General features: G+C 43.5%; 2 long non-coding RNA genes across 3 annotated transcripts; both read right to left on the reverse strand.

Annotated features, from left to right (window-relative positions):
• Window positions 1–215: 215 nt before the first annotated feature.
• LOC138900795 (uncharacterized) lies at window positions 216–10,462 on the reverse strand. 2 transcript variants are annotated; one of them, XR_011412068.1, is made up of 3 exons: window positions 8,509–10,455; window positions 7,413–7,512; window positions 216–6,942 (listed from the first exon to the last, which is right to left on the reverse strand). It is a non-coding gene; the product is annotated as an uncharacterized lncRNA (long non-coding RNA). The 2 variants fall into 2 exon arrangements; XR_011412067.1 differs by lacking the exon at window positions 216–6,942 and having other exon boundaries at window positions 7,245–7,512; window positions 8,509–10,462.
• A 7,330-nt stretch (window positions 10,463–17,792) lies between these two features.
• On the reverse strand, window positions 17,793–19,732 carry LOC108943256 (uncharacterized). Its single transcript, XR_004504087.2, has 2 exons — window positions 19,334–19,732; window positions 17,793–18,635 (listed from the first exon to the last, which is right to left on the reverse strand). It is a non-coding gene; the product is annotated as an uncharacterized lncRNA (long non-coding RNA).
• Between the last annotated feature and the right edge of the window lie 2,757 nt (window positions 19,733–22,489).

A 22,489-nucleotide genomic window follows, 5' to 3' on the forward strand; every position in this document is an offset into this window, starting at 1 on the left:
TCAGTCATCAACCTCTCTAGTCTCTCGGGCTCTCGAAAATCACAAAGATCGGCCCAAATAAAGATAACATAGTGCATCAACATGAATAAAGAAGAGACTGAGATATGATACGCAAGTAAAACCATGAACGAGTACAAGACATTAATTAGCAAATAATTCAACAAGTACGCGACCTATGCGGGTCCCAACAGTACCATCACATAGCCTAACCATGATTTCTAACATGATTTGCAGTCAAATTTCTATAACACAGGGAGAGCATATGGCTAGCAACAAGTTATTCAACTTTACAGTTTCATGGAATGGACCAAGTCCCAATTCCTACGGTGCACACCCACACGCCCGTCACCTAGCATGTGCGCCACATCCAAAATACTCACATAATCCAATAATCTAGGGTTTCATATCCTCAGAACTAGATTTAAAATTGTTACTTACCTCAACCGCACAAAAATCCTACTCCGCAATGCCTTTGCCCCTCGAATCAATCTCCAAACGCCCCGAATCTAGCCACAAGCAGTACGATATAATTAATATAGACTAAAAGAATCAATTCCACAAGAAAAACACGAAATTATAAGCCAAAATCCGAAATAGGCTCAAACCGACTCCCGGGCCCACATCTCGAAATCCGACAAAAGTCATAAAATACGAACACTCATCCACTCACGAGTCCAACCATACAAGAATTACTCGAATCCAACCTCAAATCACCTTTCAAAACTCAAAATTTTAGCCTATGAAGTTCCTATCATTTCCCCCCAAATTTACAACTCAAATCCCTAATTAGATGATGAAAATAGCAATAGATTCATGAAATATAGCCCAATCCGAGTTAGAATCACTTACCCAACAATCTTCTCGAAGAAACCTCAAAAACTCACCTCACATCGAGCTCTCAAAGTCCCAAAATCGAAATGGAAATCAAACCCTCGAAATCCCATTTTCTACCCAGTTCTTCCGCATCTCCGGATACACTGTCGCACCTGCGACGCTGCACCTACGAAATTTCTCTCGCAGGTGCGGAAATGACATAAAGGGTTGGGTCCGCATCTGCAATGAAGGGGCCGCACCTGTGTGTGCGCACCTGCGGACAATGGTCTGCTTCTGCGATCACCCCCTCCAGCTCACTCTCCGCATCTGCGGAACTTCATGCGCATCTGTGGGTTCGCAGATGCGGAAATTCCTTCGCACCTGCGACCCCTGGCCATCTCTTCCATTCCCGCTTCTGCGCTCGTTCACCCGCACGTGCGAGTACGCAACTGCGGTCTCCCCACCACAGGTGCGAAACCACCAAATATCATAACGCTTCAGCCATTTGCCTAAGTCCAAATTCAATCTGTTAAGCATCTGAGACACACCCGAGGCCCTCGGGACCTCAACCAAATATACCAATAAGTCATAAAACACTATACGAACTTAGTCGAGCCCTCAAAACACGTCAAACAACAACAAAAATATGAATTACACCCGGATTCAAGCCTAATAAACTTCTAAGCTTCAAATTCCATAAACGACGCCGAAACCTACCAAACCATGTCCGATTGACCTCAAAAGTTTGCACACAAGTCATATTCAGCATTACGGACCTACTCCAACTTGCGAAATCGGAATCCGACCCCGATATCAAAGAGTCAAGCCCCGGTCAGACTTCCTAACAATTCGATTTTCGTCATTTCAAGCCTAAATTAGCTACAGACCTCAAATTCACAGTCCAGACACGCTCCTAAGTCCAAAATCACCCAACGGAGCTGACGGAACCGACAAAACTCTATTTCGGAGTCGTCTTCACATAATTCCGACTACGATCAAAATTCTAAAACTTAAGCTTCTATTTTAGGGACTAAGTGTCCCAAATCACTCCGAAACCAAAAACAAAACCTCCCGGCAAATCACATAATCAGAAACAGATACGGGAAAAACAATAAATATGGGATCGGGGCTAATACACTCAAAATGACCGGCCGGGTCGTTACATCCTCCCCCTCTTAAAACAATCGTTCGTCCTCGAACGAGCATAGAGACATACCTGAAGTGGTGAAAAGATGAGGATAACGGCTGCGCATATCATGCTCGGTCTCCTAAGTCGCCTCCTCGACCGGCTGACCCCTCCACTGAATCTTCACAGAAGCAATATTCTTCGACCTCAGCTTTCAACCCTGCCTATCTAAGATCGCCACCGGCTCCTCAACATAAGATAAATCCTTGTCCAACTGGACTGAGCTAAAATCCAATACGTGCGACGAATCGCCGTGGTACTTCCGGATCATAGAAACATGGAATATTGGATGAACTCCTGCTAGACTGGGAGGCAAGGCAAGCTCATAAGCAACCTTCCCAACACGTCGCAATACCTCAAATGGACTGATAAACCTCGAGCTCAGCTTGCCCTTCTTTCCGAACCTCATAACACCCTTCATGGGTAACACCCAGAGCAAGACCTGCTCTCCAACCATGAATGCAACATCGCGAACCTTCCGATCTACATAACTCTTCTGTTTGGACAGGGCTGTGTGTAGTCTATCCTGAATCACCATAACCTTCTCCAGAGCATCCTGAACCAAGTCGGTACCCAATAACCTAGCCTCGCTCGGCTTGAACTAACCCATTGGAGACCTACACCGCCTACCATACAGAGCCTCATACGGTGCCATCTGGATGCTCGACTGGTAACTGTTGTTGTAAGCAAACTCCGCTAGAGGCAAGAACTGATCCCACGAACCCCCAAACTCCATCACACACGCACAGAGCATAGCCTCTAATATCTGAATAGTGCGCTCGGACTGTCCGTCTGTCTGAGGGTGAAATGATGTGCTCAACTCCACTCGAGTACCCAACTCATGTTGTACGGCCCTCTAGAACCGTGATGTAAACTGCGTACCCCGGTCAGAAATGATAGATACCGGTACGCCACAAAGCCTGATGATCTCGCGGATATACACTCGAGCCAGCTGCTCGGAAGAATAGGTAGTCATCACAGGAATGAAATGAGCTGACTTGGTCAGCCGGTCCACAATCACCCAAACCGCATCAAACTTTCGCTGAGTTCATGGAAGCCCAACAACGAAATCCATAGTGATCCGCTCCCATTTCCACTCCGAAATATCTAACTTCTGAAGCAACCCACATGGTCGTTGATGCTCATACTTCACCTGCTGGCAATTTAGGCACCGAGCTACATACTCTACTATGTCCTTCTTCATTCTCCTCCACCAATAATGCTGTTTCAAGTCCTGATACATCTTTGCGGCACCCGGATGAATAGAATACCGTGAACTGTGAGCCTCCTGTAGAATCAACTCACGCAAACCATTTACATTGGGCACGCATTGCCTGCCTTGCATCCTTAATGCACCATCATCCCCAATATTGACCTCTTTAGCATCACCGTGCCGGACCGTGTCCTTAAGGACAAGCAGATGGGAGTCATCATACTAACGTTCCCTGATACGATCATAAAGAGAAGACTGACACACAAGCCAATACTCGACTCGACTCAGAAATATCCAATATAACAAACTGGCTAGCTAAGGCATGAACATCCAATGCTAATGGCCTCTCTACTACTGGAAGATATACTAAGCTCCCCAAACTCTCCGCCCAGTGACTCAAGGCATCAGCCACCACATTGGCCTTCCCAAGATGGTACAAAATGGTGATGTCATAGTCCTTAAGAAGCTCCAACCACCTCCGCCGATGCAAGTTAAGATCCTTCTATTTGAAGAGATGCTGCAAACTCCGATGATCAGTGTAAATCTCACATTGGACCCCGTACAAATAGTGCTGCCAAATCTTCAAGGCGTGAACAATAGCTGCTAACTCAAAGTCGTGGACAGGATAGTTCTTCTCATGGGGCTTCAACTGGCGCGAAGCAGAAGCAATCACTCTACCCTCCTACATCAAAACACACCCAATGCCGATCCGCGAGGCATCACAATACATTGTGTAAGAACCAGAAGCTGATGGTAGAACTAGAACTGGAGCCGTGGTCAAAGCAGTCTGGAGCTTATGAAAGCTCTCCTCGCACTCCTCCGACCACCTGAAAGGAGCACCCTTTTGGGTAAATTTAGTCAAGGGCGATGCAATAGATGAGAAGCCCTCCACAAAACAACGGTAATAACCAGCCAAACCGAGAAAACGCTGAATCTCCGTGGCTGAGGACGGTCTGGGCCAACTCTGAACCACCTCTATCTTCTTCGGGTCTACCTGAATACCCTCATTGGACACCACGTTCCCCAAGAACGCCATTGAACTGAGCCAAAACTCATACTTGGAGAACTTTGAATAAAGCTTCTCCTCCCTCAACCGTTGTAACACAATCCTCAGATGTTGGGCATGCTCCTCCAGGCTACGAGAGTATACCAGGATGTCATCAATGGATACAATAATGAACGAGTCAAGATAAGATTGAAACACATTGTTCATTAGATGCATGAACGTTGTTGGGCGTTGGTCAGCCCAAAAGACATCACAAGGAACTCATAATGGCCATATCGGGTCCTGAAAGTTGTCTTAAGAATATTTGAGTCTCGAATCTTCAGCGGGTGATACCTTGACCTCAAATCAATCTTGGAGAACACCATCGCTCCCTGAATCTGGTCAAACAAATCATCAATACGCGACAAGGGATACTTGTTCTTAATTATGACCTTCTTCAACTGTCTGTAATCAATGCACATTCTCATAGTACCATCCTTCTTCTTCACAAATAGAACTGGTGTACCCCAGGGTGACACTCGAGGCCGAATAAACCCCTTATCAAAGAGTTCCTAAAGCTGCTCCTTCAATTCCTTCAACTCCGTCGATGCCATACGATATGGAGGAATAGAAATGGGCTGAGTGCCCGGTACCAAATCAACACCGAAATCAATATCCCTGTCGAGCGGCATGCCCGGCAGGGCTGCAGAAAATACATCCGGGAAATCTCGCACCACCGGAACAGAATCAATAGCAAGGGCCTCAGCACTAACATCCCTCACAAAGGCCAGATAAGATAGACAACCCTTCTCAACCATCCGCTGAGCTTTCAAGTATGAAATCACTCTACTGGGAACATAGTCTATGGAGCCGCTACACTCAACCCTCGGCAACCCCGGTATTGCCAACGTCACGGTCTTAGCGTGACAATCTAGAACAACATGACATGGAGACAACCAATACAAACCCAAAATCACATCAAAATCGATCATACTAAGCAACAAGAGATCCACTCTAGTCTCCAGACTCCCAATAGTCACCCCACATGACCGATATACACTGTCCACAATGATAGTATCGCCCACTGGAGTGGATACATGAACAAATAAAACTAGAGACTCACGGGGCATATCTAGATAATGAGCGAAATACGAGGACATATATGAATAAGTGGAACCAGGGTCAAATAATACAGAGGCATCTCTATGAAAAACTGAGACAATACCTTTAATCACAGCATCTGAAGCAATGGCATATGGTCTGGCAGGAAGAGCATAGAAACGGGCCTGGCCGGCCCCTGATCGGCCTCCCCCTCTTGGGCGACCCCTAGCTGACTTGGCTCCACCCCGAGCTGGATGAGCGGGTGGTGGAGTTGCTGGTGCTGGTGCCATCGGTCGAGTACTCTATTGTGGAGCCACTCAACAACCTAGGGTAATTTCTCTTAATGTGACCAAAATCCCCGTACTCGAAACAACCCCTCCTCTGACGGAACTGCTGCTCCTGATGCCCTGAAGAACTACCCGTAGACACCTGAGCTGACGAGGCAGGGTGAGAACTCTGCGCTGGTAGTGCACAGAATGAAGACTGGCCTTGTTGATAGCTGTGTGAACCATGGCCAGATGATGCACCACGGTGAACTGGGCAAGCCGTCTGAGCATGTCTGAAAGGACGATCCCTACCATGGTGAAACTGTCCCTAGAAGGAACACCGCTAAATCCACCCTATCCACGAGGCCTCTTGACCTCCCTCTCAACCCGCTCCTGGCTGCGAACCATCTCAATCTGACGAGCAATGTCGACAACCTCATCAAAAGTAGCACCAGACACTCTCTCTAGTCATAAGCAATCGCAGCTGAAAAGTGAGGCCATCTATGAACCTCCTGATCCTCTCCCTGTCTGTGGGAACCAACCAGATAGTATGACGGGTCAACTCTGAAAATCTCATCTCATACCGCGTCACGGACATATCAACCTGACGATGCTGCTCGAACTGCCTGCACAGCTTCTCTCTGCGAGAATGAGGCACGAACTTCTCCAGGAATAGATCGAAGAACTGCTACCATGTAAGGGGTGTTGCGTCGATCGGCCTACGCCTCTTGTAAGACTCCCACCAACTGAATATAGCCCCAAAGAACTGAAAAGTAGTGAACGAGACCCCACCGGTCTCCAGAATACCTGTCGTACGGAGTATCCTCTGACACCTTTTCCACAAAGCCTTGTGCATCCTCTCCCTCGGTACCACTGAAAGATGGAGGCTGGAGTCTCCCAAACCTCTCCAATCGACGCTGCTCATCATCAGGCATGAAAGAAACCACATAGTCCTGAGCAGCTGCAACCGACTAGGTTGGTGGTGCCCCAGGTGTCTGGAATCTGTATACCACCTGCTCTGGTGTGCGGGCGGCGGGAATCTGAGCGCCTCCCTCGGCCTGAGAAGTGGCTGCTGCGGCCAGAACAGAGACCGCTTGAGCAAGACTGGTACACGCGGTCAGAATCTGAATTAAGGCCTCCTGAAGGCCTGGAATCACAATAGGCATAGGTAGTGCCTGAGTTAGTCCCACCTACTCATCCACAACTGGAGCCTGCTCCTGAACTGGGCAACTGGTGGATCTGCAGGTGCTTCCCTAGCTGCGGTGCGAACTACACCTCTGCCCCTACCGGTGCCTCTACCGCTACCCCGGCCTCTCGCGGCCCTGATTAGTGGTACTGGTGGATGTCTATCCTGCCCCGTAGTACACGTCTTCACCATCTGTGAGAGAATTAGAACAACAGAAATTTAGTCACCAGAATCAAAAGATTTGCACGACAAGAATTCAAGAATGTGAAATTTCCTAAGGGTTCGGTAGCCTCTCGAAGATAAGTACAGATGTCTCCGTACCGATCCGCAAGACTCTATTAAACCTGCTCCTGACTCGTGAAACCTATGTAACCTAGGCTCTGATACCAACTTGTCACGACCCAAAACTAACCTGTCGTGATGGCGCCTATCATGATACTAGGCAAGCCGACATCTCCAAAACACTTTCAACATTTAACAGAAATAAATTAATATATTTAAAATAACCGGAGTCTTTCATAAAAATGGGGTAAAACCCAAAATATAAGTGCGGAAAAAATAAATAGCATGACATCGGGGTGTCACTGAGTCATGAGCATCTAGACATTCAGTCTAATACAAACAGTGTCTAAGTATCAATACAGAAAAGAAAGAAAACATACAAGGAGAGACAAGGTCTGCGGACGCCGGCAGCTACCTCGTAGTCTCCGGTACTCGATCGCGCACGAACTCAACGACCTCCGTGATCAAACACACCTGGATCTGCACATGAAATGCAAGGTGTAGCATGAGTACAACCAACTCAGCAAGTTACAGAAATAAATAAAGAACTGAGAAGGTAGTGACGAGCTATACAAATACAGTTCATTTTCAATAATTCCAGCAACAAGTTGACATGCTTTCAAATCCGGCAGTTCAAATCAAATCAATTTATACAGTTAAAGTGCAGGTAAATCCGGATATAGAATCTTTCAGAAATTTCACGACAATAGGAGATAGCAACTAAGTGCATCAACAAATGAAAAGGCAAGTACAGCCTCTTACGGCAACAGTCACTCGACTCGTCACAACAGCTCAATCACTCGACTCTCAGCCCTCAATACTCACACTCAATAGGTACCTGCGCTCACTGGGAGTGTGCAGACTCCGGAAGGGCTCCTTTCAGCCCAAGCGCTATATTCGCACGAACAACTCACGTGCTGCATGAATAACTCACGTGCTATAATATCAATATGTGGATCCGCATGGACAACTCACGTGTTGCACGGACAACTCACGTGTCATAGTATCAATACCTGACAGACAGGCCCTCGGCCTCACTCAGTCATCAACCTCTCTAGTCTCTCGGGCTCTCAAAAATCACAAAGATCAGCCCAAACAAAGATAACATAGTGTATCAACAAGAATCAAGAAGAGACTAAGATATGATACGCAAGTAAAACCAAGGCTGAGTACAAGACAGCAATTAGCAAATAATTCAACAAGTACACGACCTTTGTGGGTCCCAACAGTACCATCACATAGCCTAAGCATGATTTCTTACATGATCTGCAGTCATATTTCTATGACACAGGAAGAGCATATGGCTAGCAACAAGTTATTCAACTTTACAGTTTCACAGAATGGACCAAGTCCCAATTCCTACGGTGCACGCCCACACGCTCGTCACCTAGCATGTGCACCACCTTCAAAATACTCACATAATCTAATTATCCAGGGTTTCATACTCTCAGAACCAGATTTAAAACTGTTACTTACCTCAACCGTGCAAAAATCCTACTCCGTAATGCCTTTGCCCCTCGAATCAATCTCCAAATGCCCCGAATCTAGCCACAAGCAGTACGACATAATTAACATAGGCTAAAAGAATCAATTTCACAAGAAAAATACGAAATTATAAGCGAAAATCCGAAATAGGCTCAAACCGACCCCCCAGGCCCACGTCTCGAAATCCGACAAAAATCATAAAATACGAACACCCATTCACTCACGAGTCCGACCATACAAGAATTATTAGAATCCAACCTCAAATCACCTTTCAAAACTCGAAATCTTAGCCTATGAAGTTTCTACCATTTTCCCCCAAATTTACAACTCAAATCCCTAATTAGATGATGAAAATAGCAATAGATTCATGAAATATAGCACTTTCCGAGTTAGAATTACTTACCCCAACAATCTTCTCAAAGAAACCTCGGAAAATGGCCTCACACCTAGTTCTCAAAGTCCCAAAATCGAAATGGAAATCAAACCCTCGAAATCCCATTTTTTGCCCAGTTCTTCCGCATCTGTGGACACACTGTCGCACCTGCGACGCCGCACCTACGGAATTTCCCTCGCAAGTGTAGAAATGACGTAAAGGGATGGGTCCGCATTTGTGATGAATGGGCCGCACCTGCGTGTGCGCGCCTGCGGACAATGGTCCGCTTCTGCGATCACCCCCTCCAGCTCACTCTCCGCATCTGCGGAACTTTAAGCGCATCTGGGGTTCGCAGATGCGGAAATTCCCTCGCACCTGCGACCCCTGGCCATCTCTTCCATTCCCGCTTTTGCGCTCCTTCACCCGTACGTGTGAGTACGCACCTGCAGTCTGCCCACCGCAGGTGCGAAACCACTAGATATCAGAAGGCTTCAGCCATTTGCCTAAGTCCAAATTCAAATCGTTAAGCATCCGAGACGCACTCTAGGCCCTAGGGACCTCAACTAAATATACCAAAAAGTCCTAAAACATCATCGGGTCATCAAAACACGTCAAACAACAACAAACACAAATTACATAATGATCCAAGCCTAATGAGCTTCTAAGCTTCAAATTCCACAAATGACACCGAAACCTACCAAACCACGTCTCATTGACCTCAAATTTAGCACACAAATCATATTCAGCATTACGGACCTACTCCAACTTTCGAAATCAGAATTCGACTCCGATATCGAAAAGTCAACCCCTCGATCAAACTTCCCAATAATTCGACTTTCGCCATTTCAAGCCTAAATTAGCTACAGACCTCAAATTCACAGTACGGACACGCTCCTAAGACCAAAATCACCCAACGGAGCTGACGGAACTCCATTCCGGAGTCGTCTTCATACAATTCTGACTACGGTCAAAATTCTAAGACTTAAACTTCTGTTTTAGGGACTAAGTGTCCTAAATCACTCCGAAACCAAAAACAAGACCTCCCGGCAAGTCACATAATCAGAAACAGATACGGGGAAAATAGTAAATAGGGGATCAGGGCTAATACACTCAAAATAACCGGTCGGGTCATAATAGAAGGCCTCAACCAAACAAGACCGAGGTGAAGGAGCATCGAGATACATATGCTCCATTACCAAAGATATCCTTCCCATAGTCCGAGAGGACTGCAAATGGGAAGGCAAGGACGTGGTAGTCCCGGGGCCTAAGGATGATATTACTACCCATGTGGAAGGGTATTTAAGTGTTTACACTTACCCCTTCACGTTAGGCTGGTAGACCCAGTAGTTCTGGCCTTTTGCAAGAGATACGAGGTGTGCTCGGGCAAATCCACCTGTCTCTTTGGAGGATCTAGATCCTCCTACGTTACTTTGTGAACAACACCGAATCTCCTTGGTTCACCCTCGACCACCTACTCCATCTGTACAGTCCTCGAATTTTTTGAGGGGGACTAATCAGGTTCGTTCGTCGGGCCAATAAGGTTCGCTTTTCGAGCATCGACGAGGATCAAGATCGAGGCTGGTACCAAGTTTGTCACACCCAAACCTCGGGAAGCACGACCGGCGCTCAACCGAGTGAACCCGGCTGAGCAAGCCTGTTAGATACTTTCTCCCAACTCACCCATGATCAAGAAAGACGTGACTTCATTAATTATACAGTAGGAAGCTCATTCATGCAATACTAAATTGTTTCATTATCTATTTCGCCTTTCAGTCTCAAATACACATATTCGTATAGTCTGAGTGGAACAAGTGATCAAACACTACATAACTTGTTTAACATTCCCAACACCCATATACAACCCACATAGTGTCTACGGAGTCTCTAAAGATACAAAGGAAAATAAAGATGGTACCGGCAACAAGGCCCCGACTATACCTCAAAAAGTGACCACAATATAAAGAAAAAGGTATAATACATGACCCCCGGAATGAAATGAGGCTCACCGAGCCCGCTGAGAAGAGGATGCAGCACTATCTGCGATCAACATTGTCTGTTATGGAACTACCTGCATCCATTTAAAGATGCAGTGCCACCAGCAAAAGGGACATTAGTACTGTCGAATAGTACTAGTATGTAAAACTAAAACACTGTCTCAATAAAATGAACAATAATACATGGGGAAACAATTAAGAATGCAATATGAGCTTTAAATAACACTAAAACATCAAGTTAAGGATCATATAGATTTTTAAGTCAATCCCCGCAATATTAGGTTTGATGGTTCTTTTAGTGCCAATATGCCACAATCCATAATACCACCATGTTCTTACACGGAGTCCGATCTCGGCCCGATCGACTAGGCCATCTCATTTGAGACGTCAATTATATTTACAATTTCATCCATAATACCACCGTGTTCTTACACGTAGTCCGATCCCGGCCCGATCGGCTAAGCCATCTCATTCAATCAGTCATCTCACTTCATATTTCTTTCCCATTTTTTCAATACAATGGCATGAGTGGCCCTAATTATAAAGTTATTCTTGGTGCTTGGCCGTATTTCATGATTCAAGTTCTTTTTCCATATTCCAACATTATTATTATGATCAACAACAATAAGGCTTCACATTCAAGACATTAAATTCACATATGAGCAATTTGGAATCCAAGGCACATAGAGGCTTTTCACATAATTTAGCATAACAATCTTTAATCGGATTTGACTTGAAGTCTAGGCATTTTTAGCACATATTCTAAGTTTTGAACTTTTCCTCAAATGATGAGATAACATGATGAAAGCATGGAAATAATATTACACATATATTTTCAAAACAAGCACATTCGGGATAGCAATTTCTAGGATGTTCATTTTGGGACTTGCATCGATTTCATGAATACCATGGGACTAAATTCTAAGAAGAGGGGGTTTAGCAAACATACCTTAATTGAGCCTCTTAAAACTCTAAGATATTCCGGAATATTAGCAACTTCAATCTACTTTAGCAATATAGCAAAATTGAACCCAAAATTAGGAAAACGACCATAATTCTAATTCACTTGAGCATTCTATCAAACACTATGTGTGTATTAAGGTTTCATGACCCTTTTTATGAAAGACTCCACCAACCCACACACCATTATTTTCTATCTTCAACTCACAACCTCCCCACATACCTTAGGAACACATGCATGCAAGGTGAGTACTCTCATCCTCATGAATTACCTTACTAATGGCCCATTCTAGTTACATTTTGAAATTAAGAGTTTGGGTGATAGAATCTTACCTCTTAGGAAGAAGACCTAGGTGCCTCTCTTGATAATCTTCAAGGTTTTAAGTGAGGATTGAAGAGCAATTGGATAAAGATCACTGTCTCCCTCGAGGACCCTCTCTCTCACTCTAAACATATCAGAAAATAAGTTCAAAATGGTCCAAGGTAGGTGTTTTAACGGAATAGGGCCGGGTTTTAAAATCCCAAAAATGAAGCTCTGGAAAAGGTTTTGCGGTCGCATATGCGATCGCATAATGGTTATGCGGTCCGCGAAATGACCGCGAAATTAGGGTGCCAAAACTGGAAGGAACTAACCAGGTATGCGGTCACTATGTGGCCCGCAGAACTGTTCTGCAGTCGCATAATGCACCGCAGAACGGTTCTGCGGTCACATAGTGCACCGCAGAACCTCCCTCCAAACAAATCCCAAAGCGAGATATGCAACGAAAGTGCAGCCCGCGAAATGGTTATGGGGTCGCATAATGGGCCGCAAAAATGATATTAAAAATGGCCTAAAAGAGTGCTCCACTCTGCGGCCATTCTGCGGTCCGCAGAGTGGTTCTGCGGTCCGCAGAGTGGTTCTGCGGTCGCAGAACGGACCGCAGAAATGTATCCAGCGCACTGTTCAATCCAGTGCACTGTTCAATCCGAAAAGTCTGAATCGCGGCTCGCAAGCTCGTCGCGAAGAATTTCTATTATTATTAACCTCTACGCCTACTTCGGCATCACGGAATCCGGGTTTTTAGGAAAAATTTTACGGGGCCTTACAGGTGCTTTGTTTGGGTAAAAACTAAAGATTTGATCCCTTCCGAGTTCCTTCCATTTCTTGAGAAGTGGAATGCATTTCGTGAGTGTATTCTTTCCTTAAGTGTCAATTCCCCTTTGTTTCCTTTCTCACCATTATTATTTGTGGTCGTGCAGCTGTTGCCTAGGTTCCCAATTCGGTCCCCCGGCTCAAGGAGTGGATCGAAGGCATCTGTAAGCAGATGTCATATGTCAAACGTGCGTGGCGCAAACTTTTGAAGGGCAGATGGGAGGCTCGTTCTCATGGTAAGGCTTTCCTTTCAATAGTTATTACTATGCCTCAAACTTACATGACGCTGACCTTTTCTCTTTCCTTCGCAAGTTTGCCTAAGACCACCGAACTTAGGCCGCTGGAAGGGGACGAGGATGTGTCATTATCAGTTGATCCCTCCGTTACGGGATAGCCCGGGGCTGCCGGGGGGAGGAGAAGAAAAGGAAAAGGAAGTCCTCAAGCTCCCCGGGTCCCGAGGTGAAGCCAAAAAGAGGGCAGCTTCCCCGGCTCATAAGCCCAAGAAGAATACCAAGTCCCAGGTGCCGGACTCTAACTCGCTTCGCCAGCTCAGGGATGAGTCTGAAGAAGATAACATCTTTGTCTCTCACAGATCGACCCCTACGGGGAATGGGCAAAAATCGAGAAAAGGATCCACGAGACCGATCTTCTTCCGACTCGAGAGGCCAAAGTGGAGACGGGGGTTGCGACCTCCTGATAAGCCACTTCTGTTTCGAAGGAGGCAAATGGTGTGATAGACATCATCGAGACGCCCTCTTATACCGAGTCCATGCTTGAAGAAGCCCAATAGGGTAAGGAAAAGTTAGGTGAAAGAGTTCACGGCTCACACAATCCTCTCCACTCCTTCTTCGATAGCGTGGACATGTCCACTTTGGAAGACTTTTTTGGGCTGGGTGACTTAGAAATCCCGAAGAAGGACACGCCTTTGGAAGTTTGCGGGCCGAGTTTGAGGTCAAAACTGGTGAAATAATTTCCCGCTCCGAGTGTGGACCCGGCCGCAAGAGAACAATCATTCTTATGGTCCCGGAGGATGCTAGGGTTCTATCCGCTCCAGTGGACATAGCCAGCTACCGCTGATTCCTGGTGACCGAGGAGGACCAGGCAAAGATGAAAGAGGTGGGTGTGTCGAGTCTCTTCGATGAGGCATAGCAGGCGCTGAACCGGGTAAGGCATCAACACTCCCTAGTGAATTCCACTTAGGTTTAGATATCTCTTACTATTTTCGTTGTTTTGCAGGCCTCGGTGCTTCACCATGAGAGCTTTCTCCGATACCTCTTTGAAATCAACCAGCTCGAGTTCGAGCTCAAGGAGCAGGTTCAGAAGAAAGATATGTACATGCTTCTCAGTGAGCAACAGGACGGGGCCGTCAAGTATCTTCAGGCCGAGCTCGACAGGGCTCAGAAGAAAGCTTCGACCCTATAGTGGGAACATGCCCACCTGGTTGAAAAGGTAAAGGTCTTTGAAGCTAAAAATGAAGAGCTAATCGTGGTGACTAACAACAAAACCTCACAGGTTCAACAGAAGATCGACCTGATCGACCAACTCTGAGTCGAGATGAACGATGTCCAAACCATGGCCGACGGGTGGAAAAGCAAAATGGACATGGTGGCTTCGGAGAAGGAAACCGCTAAGGCGGAGCTGGCATCAGTTGAGAACCAACTCCGGGTGGCAAAAGCCAAAGCTGACAAGTGGTCTTAGCTGAATGACGATCTCCGAGCATAGCTAAGCTCGGTCATCGCAGAGCGGGATGCCCTCGATAGAGAATATGAGGCATTGAAGTCCACATTGGATACAACCTCTGCCGATGCCGAAGAAATGGTGGCCCAATACAAGGCATATGTGGAGGCAACCGAGATCCACCTGAAGGCAAAGGTCGAATATATGAAGATGTTGTCCCAAAAAGAGACCCTCGAAGAGATCCACGGCCGAGGTTTTGACCTGTCGGCTAAGATCGAGAAAGCCAAAAAGCTCGAGGACGAGGCGAAGAAGCTTTACAAGCCTGAAGGTGCCGAAAGCTCTGAGGGTTCCTAAGGCTCCGAAGGTTCTAGCGAGGGCCCCCGTAAAGACCAGACATAGATGCCTAAGTACTTTTTTTGTTTTTGTCTCATGTATATATTATTTTTTTTTGTTTATTTTGAGGTCATTTTTATGGGGCCTTTGTAAGTATATTCCGTAATATATATATATATATATATATATATATATATATATATATATATATATATATATATATATATATATATATATATCGTATCTTTACTTTTCCTGCATCTTTTCATAATTTCTATTCATGTAATGTTTCTAATGCCTTAGCATAGAATCAAATGTAGTTATATTGTGTTCTCTTTTCAGAGGTCTGAAGAGGGCCCGACTTCGATACAACTTTTTTTGCTCGAGTCTTCGAAAACTCGGTGTGACCGAAAGTTTTTTCAAGATGCTTAAGCAAATTTTAGACGATGTTTTTATCGTGGGTAACCTTTTAGCAGGCTTCGAGTTCTTATAAAGGCCTTACTTTCTGATTACGGGTTTCGGACGTCTCTGAATCATTTTTAGGGTGGTCGTAGCCTTTTGTATTTGGGCACCGCCTAATAGGTTTGGTGACTCCGGGATTTTGTAGCCCGAGTTGTCCGAACTTTCTTCGGAAGACAGTCTCTGAATAGGGGTAGCCCTTGGACTCGATAGTCCTCGAGTAGGGGTAGCTCGTGGGCTCTTAGGATCCGGAATTTGAGAGTCAGGAAAATGCGTAATAGCAAGGCAGAACTTTCTTTCATTTCTTAGTGTGTAAAGTACATGATCAAAAATGCATAAAAACTTGTATCACGGCTAGGGTGTACTATGTGAGCACGGTTCATACGACCATTTGGTCCTTACAGTGAATCCTAACCACCAAGACTTAGCTTCTAGCATAAAAAGTTTTTCCTTTTTCCTTGCTAAAAACCTTAATACGAGGGTAATACAGCCCCCGAGTATTCGAGGCCGAGCTTGAGAAGGCTCGGATACTGTTGACATGAAGTGAACGATCATTGACTCCTGTTTGAGACCGGTCTTCGAATCTAAGTTAGCACGTTTTACTGTTACCTCATTAAAAACCTTGCCGAAAAACTCATTTTAGGACAAAACTGATTCAAGGGAAAAAGAGTGTAGCGCGTGCTTTCAGACCCAATAACCACATCTATACTTGGTTGTTTCCTGCAAGTGTTAGACGATTCATAATATTATTAAAGAGTAATTGAGATCATACCTTAACAATAGTATCATTTTAAGTGTGTCGCGTTCTAGTTGTTCGCTAGTTGCACATTGTTTCCTACTTCGAGTTTGTATGAGCCTTTGCTGGTAATTCCGACGACTGTAATGTTACCTTCCTCAACACCAAGTCCTCAACCTTGAAGTGCCGGAGGTTAGCTCTTCGGTTGTAGTATCTTTTTATCCGCTGTTTCTGGGAGGCTAACCGGACTATGACGACCTCGCGCCTTTCATCCAATTGTTCCAGGCTCGTGATCGTGGCCTCGCCAATTGACTCTTCGATCACATATTAGAACCTGAAACTCGATTCTCCCACTTCGACTGGTATTAAGGCTTCGGCTCCGTAGACCAACAAAAACGGAGTGGCACCGGTACTAGACTTCGATGTCGTGCGATATGTCTACAGGACTTCGGGCAGGATTTCATTTCATTTCCTTTTGGCATCGATCAACCTCTTTTTTAGGTTTTGAAGTATGGTCTTGTTTGTTGATTCCGCCTATCCGTTCCCACTAGGGTGGTAAGGTGTTGATAGTTGTCACGCCTCCTTTTTTCAAAGAAATGGGGAGTTTTTCCAATTAAAGTGACATTATTCGAAATGAGATTATTTATTTAGTTTAGAGTCTCCACTTGGGATAATTATTATGGTGTCCCAAGTTACCGGTTTATTTTAAAATCCCAAATCGAGGAAATTGACTCTATTTATGGTCTGCGAACATAGAAGACCAAGTAAGAAATTCTGTTAACCCAGGAGAAGGTGTGAGGCACTCCTGCGTTCCGTGCTTTTAGCATGGTTGCTCAACAATTAATATTTGGCTTAATTATCTGAATAATACATGTTTAAAACCTATTGTGCATTTTATCTTTTACCGCTTTTAATTAAATATTTAACCACTTTTTAGCATTTACGAAGTTATTTTTTGAACAAGTTACGATATCGTACACTTATTGTTTTGGTACACATTTCAAACTACGCCACGTGAAACGCACCTGCGATTTACAACATATTTATTATTATTATTATTTGAAGTTGTAGTCAAGCCACGTAAAATATACACTCGAATTGGGCTTTATGTATCATGACTATGCCACGGGAACCGTACCCATAGTCACCATGATTACTTAAACGTTCCTAAAGCAAACTATGAATGTTTATAAGAGTTAATCTACTAACAAAGATTTGAGATGGTTTGTGAGAGTTCATAAATTATGGAAGCTCATGTGAGAGAGTACTGTACATTTTTAAATTGATGCTAAAGGGAGTGATTACGCGTGAAAGGCTAGCATTATGGAGTTTTGGTGGTACATACGCCAGCGAGTTACTACACAAATTTGTGAAAACATTTGATTCTACAATTTAAGAAATTGGAGCTCTGCCCTTGTGAGCATTTTAAAAGATGGTTGTTATGGGACTATGTGACCTCAGGCCCAATGGCCTCTGAACGAAAGCCTAATAATGTCCAAATTTGGTTTGACAAATAATTTTGGTATACCATCACAAATGAATGAAAACAATTCAAAATTTAACTGAAAATACGAATACGCACTATTCAATTTTAGAATTACACCATCGACCCGTTCAGAACGGAAAACAATCCAGATTGACTGTAACTGTTGTTTTACTTACATTTTTTGAACTGAATCAAACTATAGATAGTATTCAAAATTACTACGGGCTTTTGACTTCAATTTTCTTGCATACCAGTTTTTTTGTGCATTTAAGCAACACTGGAAACAGACATTATTACAAGCCCAGTTTCAAATGAGTTATCATAAAATTTGTCCATATTATAAAAGACCTTTCAAATCCTAATCTAAAACAATATCCGACTAAAATTAACTATTACATAGATAGCCACTTTTGCACCTGTGAAGCCTCTGAATCAAACCAAGTATTGGTCGAATGTCGAAGCCAAATATTAATGATCCTAATGTGCTAATTATTAACTAACAGATCTGATAGTAAGTCAATCCAAACTCCACATACGACATCATTTTCAAATTAACAACAAATTCAGTCGATGAGTTCTTCATGTAAGCTGTAGAACCAAATCTCATGCTCAGTATTTTATGAATATTTAGGCATATGTATTCAATATATACCAAACCTACTTATCGTGAGATGCACAATGACAGAGAAAAGTATTCAACGATATATACACAAACAAATTTCAGCAAATTTTATAGCATGAGGATGTTAAGACAACAATTACATTTCGAGATTGAAGTTAGTACCTGAAAAACAGCAATGAAGCTGAAGCCAAATCCTGAACCCAGAAAAGTGAAGCCAAATAGCAGAACAAAAGAAACAAACTGAGAGAACCTTCATCTACTTTTTTTTATGTTTCTTCTGAAATTTAAAAGGCTGAAATCCCAGAAATTTCTTTACTAAAAATGAGAGTGAAGATGAGTGAATTATCTGGAAAGGTACAGAAATAGTGAGTCGAGTGAAAATCAGTGAGTATGAGTGTCAATTCTCTAAAGTACAGAATGAAAAAAGTGTGTGTATCTGCAGGGGGAGAGTCCTTTTATATTAAAAATTAGATAATCAACTTAACATGTGCCATCCCTAAAAAATAAGGAAAATGCATCTTTTCTCAACAGACTTCGACAACTGTCCCATTTAGATATTCTTCTCTATTTTATAGCCCCTTTTACTTTTATGTTTTATTCTTTAACCCCCAATTTGACTTAACTTCCTTGCATTTAGTTCCCACATGATCACTTCTAGAATGCTCAATCAGTTAAACATGATTCTCCTAAATTTCCCTATTTCATTTAACTTCCTCAAATTTCTAATGTTTATAAACAAACTATAACAGGAAAATCAAGCGGATACAAAGATCAAACAAAACAGACAATTATGCAAATTAACCTAAAAAATAATTTAACAAACAGTCTGTTCCAACATCTAAACTAATTCAAAAATCAATTATCCTAACAACTCATGCAATTAAATTAACTACCATATAATTAAATATTAACCAAATCATGCAAAATATGAGATCAACTAATCTTGAATCCTAATTGGTCTGAATCATTTTTAACATTTGAGAAGAGCGACGAAAAACTGGAAGAAGAGAAAAATTACTTAATAGAAGAAAAGAAATAAATTACCTATTGATCTTTAAACCAAACAACAAGGAGTGCCGAAAGAAACTGGACGGTCAACAACGACTTTGATCAAAATGTGACCTACGAGATACGGCGTGAAACTTATATCAACGGATAGCTCTCATCAAGAGCTTTCGAATGATGTAAATTTCAACCATAAACGGGTGAAATCCATCTAGCAATCAAGAAGGAGGAAAGCGGCGGCTAGGGTTTAGTTTCAAGATCTGAAAATCGACAAAGACAGAGGGGATTTGACAGGGAAAGTTAAGGGATTTGGAGAGAGAGGGTGGGGATTATTTGGTGAACATTTAAGGTTATTTGGAGGCGGTGCCGCCAGAAATAGTTTTGGGTGTAGGCGTCTAGGTTTAGGTGATGAAGGAGATGAGGAATTTTGGAGTGGTCTCTAGGGTTTGGGGGGTGTTCGGACAACTATAAGAGGTGAAGGGGTTAGTTCATGACCGTAGGATCTGGGAAAATGAAAGGTTAAGATTGGATATTGATCTTTTGACTGAAAACGACGTCGTTTGGCGTTCAAGAAGGTCTGGACCGGATGTTTTGAGGGAATGGAGTTAGACGGGTATTTGGAACTAACTGGGCCAACTAGTTTGGCCCATATGCAAACCTAAAAATCTAAACTAGCCCTCTTTCTTTCCTTTTCCTTAATTTTCAACTTTTATTTTTCAACTTTAGCCATGACAATTAACATCCTAAATTGAAACAAATTTTCTTAATTAACCTTTTCCTTCATCCTTACTTAGTATTAACCAATTAAATTATGAATTAACAAAATTAACCTATTAATGGGTAAAATGAGAACAACCAATGTATATATTATTTTTAAAATCTAAAAGTGACATGGACGAATGAAAAAAAAATTGATATTTTTCTATAATTTCAAATGCTCCTAGTGATGCAAATAACATATCGACGTAATGAAAATGTGATCAAATAACAAATAAAATTCCCTAAATTCTACAGACCCATTACAAACTATTTTGGCTATTTTTTTGGAGTAAATTCGCATAGGGCAAAAATTACGTGCTCACAATAGTATCTTCTTAATCTTGTGATCTTCGAAAAATTTATTTACCTCGTTGTCGATATATCGTTTCCCATTATCGCACACGACGTCGTCTGGTATCCCAAATCGACATATTATGTGGTCCCAGATGAAGTCAATGACTTATTTCTCTCGGACCTTTTCGAATGCTTGAGCCTTGACCCTTTTGGAAAAATAATCGGTTATGAATAATATGAATTGAGCTTTACCGGGTGCCCACAGTAGGGGACCGGCGATATCCATTCCCCATTTCATAAACGGCCACGGGGACAGGACCGAATGGAGTAGCTCTCCTGGTTGATGGATCATCGGTGCGTTTCTCTGGCAGTCGTCGCATTTTCGTATGAAGTCCTTCGCATCTTTTTCTATTTCGGTCCAATAAAAGCTGGCCCTGATTAATTTTCGCACCAAAGATTCTGCCCCCGAATAGTTTTCGCAAGTGCCTTCATGAACTTCTCTCAAGGTATATTCGGTGTCTTCCGGTCTCAAGCATCTGGATAGCGGGCCGTCGAACATTCTCCTGAACAATGTCTCTTTGACCAAGCTAAATTTGGCACCCTTGGTGCGCAGGGCTCTCGATTCTTTGGGATCCGAGGGAAATTTTTCAGTCCTCAAGTAGTCTATGTACTTGTTCCTCCAATCCCAGGTTAAACTCGTTGCGTTTACTTCGGCGTGGCCTTCTTCTATCACCGACTTCATAAGTTGTACTATTATTCCCGAACTGAATTCATCGTCATCAACCGACAACCCCAAGTTAGCCAGAGCATCGGCCTCACTTTTCTGATATCGAGGCATGTGTTGTAGGGTCAATTATTTGAATTGATGCAGTGTTACCTGTAACTTCTCTAAATACCTTCGCATTTGTTCCTATTTCACTTTGAACGTCCCATTGACTTGATTTACCACGATGAGGGAATCGCACTTAGCTTTGACCACCTCGATCCTAAGGCTTTTAGCCAATTCGAGACCTGCAATTATGGCCTCATACTCGTCCTCATTGTTAGTCAATTTCACAGTTCTAATAGACTGCCTAACTGCATTCCTCGTAGGAAGTTTCAGCACGATGCCGAGCCTGGACCCATTTGCATTCGAGGCACCATCCGTAAAAAGGGTCCAAATTCCCGAGGTAATCCCCGAGGTCAGCAATAATTCTCTTTCGACTTTGGGTACTAAGGTCGGCGTAAACTCGGCCACGATGTTGGCCAAAATTTAAGATTTTATGGCGGTTCGGGGTTGATACTCGATATCGTACCCGCTGATTTCGACGGTCTATTTGGCCAACCGGCCTGAGAGCTCGGGCTTGTGCATGATGTTTATCAATGAGTAAGAGGTTACGATATATATTGGGTAACATTGAAAGTATGGTTTTAACTTACTGGAGGCGCTTAGCAAAGTGATCGCCAATTTTTCCAGGTGAGGATACCTTGTTTCGGCCTGGCCTAGAGTTCTAATGACATAGTAAATAGGAAATTGCGTACCTTCCTCTTTCCGGATCAAGACTCCACTTACCGCCACCTCGGAAACTACCAAGTAAAGGTACAATTATTCATCCGCATTCGGAGTGTGGAACAGGGGCGGACTCGAAAGGTACCATTTGAGTTCTTTCAAAGCTTGTTGGCATTCCGAGGTCCAGAAAAAGTTATTCTTCTTCTTTAACAGTGAGAAGAACCGATGAATTTTGTCCGAAAACCTCAATATGAACCTGCCCAGGGCGGCTATACGTCCGGTCATCCACTGAACATCCTTGATGTTGCCCACCATGGTGATGTATTCTATTGCTTTGATTTTGTCGGGATTGATCTCGATCTCTCGATTGGATACCATGAACCCAAGGAATTTTTCGGATCCGATCCTGAATGCGCACTTTTCCGTATTCAGCTTCGTATTGTATCTCTTCAATATGTCGAAGGTTTCCTGTAAATATTTCAAATGGTCCTCTGCTCGCAGGGAATTGACTAATATGTTGTCAATATAAACTTCCATTTATTTTCCTATATGTTCTTCGAATATCCGATCTACTAGGTGTTGATAGGTGGCACAGGTGTTCTTTAATACGAAAGGCATTATGTTATAACAATAGGTGCCAAATTTAGGGATAA

This window comes from Nicotiana tomentosiformis, chromosome 11, assembly GCF_000390325.3.
Source record: "Nicotiana tomentosiformis chromosome 11, ASM39032v3, whole genome shotgun sequence".
NCBI lineage: Eukaryota > Viridiplantae > Streptophyta > Magnoliopsida > Solanales > Solanaceae > Nicotiana > Nicotiana tomentosiformis.